The sequence below is a fragment of the Cyprinodon variegatus genome, unplaced genomic scaffold (assembly GCF_000732505.1).
Source record: "Cyprinodon variegatus isolate N-32 unplaced genomic scaffold, C_variegatus-1.0 Scaffold65, whole genome shotgun sequence".
Taxonomy (NCBI): Eukaryota; Metazoa; Chordata; class Actinopteri; order Cyprinodontiformes; family Cyprinodontidae; genus Cyprinodon; species Cyprinodon variegatus.
The window spans coordinates 641,429-643,883 of NW_015150518.1; positions in this window are offsets into that span (position 1 = coordinate 641,429).

Sequence of the window (2,455 nt, forward strand, 5' to 3'; positions counted from 1 at the left end):
GCCCGAGGTAAACAACTGACGTCACTTGGCAGAGACCGATTGACCTGCTCTTCAATATGAGAAAGGATGAGGTTCATATTGACTATATTGAGTATATCAGCAGCTGGAAAAGAAGAATGCAGGAGGCCTACACAGTAGCTTCTGAAGCAGCCATCAAGGAAGCTTCTCGTGGAAAGGCATACTACGACAGAAGAATTAAAGGGAGATATCTTCAGCCTGGTTACAAAGTTCTTCTCCAAAGTCTCACTCACTGAGGTGGACCCGTAAAGATCAAGTCTTCTATTTAAGCTGCTTGCTCCCAGTCATCAGGACCAGATTATTCTTGAGTCTTTGGTGTCAGAGCTTTTTTTAGCGTAATTGAGTTCTGATTGCCTGAGCATTCTGGCAGCGTCTGTTTAGTCGGTGTTCACAGAACATCAAATAACAGTCTGAAAGTTATTTGACCAAAAGTTAATTGACCAAAAACATATTTGCCGCACTGGAACATATTTATGCCCTTGAATCTAAAATGATTACCTAACACAAATAGTTTGTACCAAAGCAATTGGTTTCTTTTGAGTACATTTTTTGATATAGTCAAACAAATCATGTACAAGCTGTTAATGCTGGAGAGGTCGAAGAGAGTAGCGGGTGGGTCGGGGATATAGTTCCTGGTATGCTGTGCACTCTGGAAAAAAGTATTCTAAGATGAAAAATAAGAAGCGTACCATTGGATACCTTCTCACTTAAAGCGCTGTACCTAACCTTACTATAAAGCCATCTAAGCTCTACTTAACCTGTACTTCTGATTTCAAACACTTTGTCATGTGGTAGTACTTTGACAACCTATCACTCAACAGCCATGTATCCATTTAATGCCCAATATCTAACACACATGCTTACTATACAAGAACCAAAGACAACGTTTTCCTTATGCTAAAGCTAAATGTCCTATGCTAACCTGTAGCTGTCCTCCTAATATAACAATATGATACATGGCAACAATAATTCAAGTGAACTTGGAATGTATTATTGTTGTGGTTTTGGTGCTGCTTAAGTTGTATCTTTGAGTTTTAATTGGTTTTATTTCCATTTTGGTGTTATTCTAGTTATATTTTGTTGTATTTAAGTTCTCAGGTATTTCATGTTTGCCCTCTGTTGCCAGTCTCTTTTTCCCTAGCTCCTTTCTAGCCTCCTCTGTCCACACTTGTTCCCAACCTGCTGATTAGCCTGGTCTTTATTTCTATATCCCATATATACGCCTCCTGCTCAGTCACTGTTTGCTGGTTTGTCATCATTTATTTACCCTTCATGTAAGTTTCTGGATTTAAGTATTTTTGGACTTTGTGGATTTTGTTAGTTTGGATTCTGCTTCAGTCACCAGCTTTACCAACCTGCAAGAAAACCACCTCAGCTTCAGTCCCTGCACTTGGGTCCTTCTAACCTCCACCCAACTTGACGACGTAATTCATATATATATCAATACTCATGATTCCAAATAATCCCTATGGGATTATGTTTATTGTTGTATGCCTGACTGCAGAGCTGTGATAACCTTAGTTTACATATGAAAAGTAAAGAAAATTAATCAGAATTGACCACCATTCAGCTGAAGAAGACAGCATTTAACGCCCTTACAAATAATAATAATAATAAAAAAAACAGTAAATTCAGAATAGCACTCTAATGGTCCAGTTTACACCGTTTACCTACAAAAAAAATGTATTTTGGTTGAGTGCCACTTTGAGGAAATGGGAAAAATTGGCTAAAAAAAACTCTAAAATTTGATTTTTAAACTTTAAAGTATTTCTTTATGGTAAACAAAATTAGTATTTATACACGTTATTCATTTTAATTGATTATTGAATTACCTTTATGCCACCATGATGCACTATCCCCCTTATTGTGTTTCTATTATGGTCCTTTATTTAAATTCACAAAAATTTGTGAAGACTTGCTAATGAAATGTGCTTTATAAATAAAGTTGTGTTGCTTTGGCTAAATGGAATCAGATCAAAACATTACATTATAAAAACCAGTGTTGCTTACAGTCTTGACAAAATTAACTTGGACAAATGGGGACGACTCAAACTATTTTGAAAGGAGTCTGATATTATTCTTAACACTGCATTAATTACCTTTTACCTAAATCCATCTGATGTAATCATTAACAATCCTATCATCCACATAAGGGGTTTTTCAAATAAATTTTTTCTACATACGCTTAATCTTTTTTTGAGGCTATAAGCTTTAAATAAAGTGAAGAGTCTATTATTAACCCAACTACAATCCAAAATTTCATTTCATCAATCCCTCCACCTTTTTTTGAATTAAGCATCATTAGAGTTGACAATAGCTTGGGAATAGATAAATTTATGTGCAAAGTATTTATTGACAATCAGAATATATCTTAAATCTAAAAAAAAAAAACAGGTTCACAGACTTCACTCTCTAAAATTTATTTTCTGTATTCTTT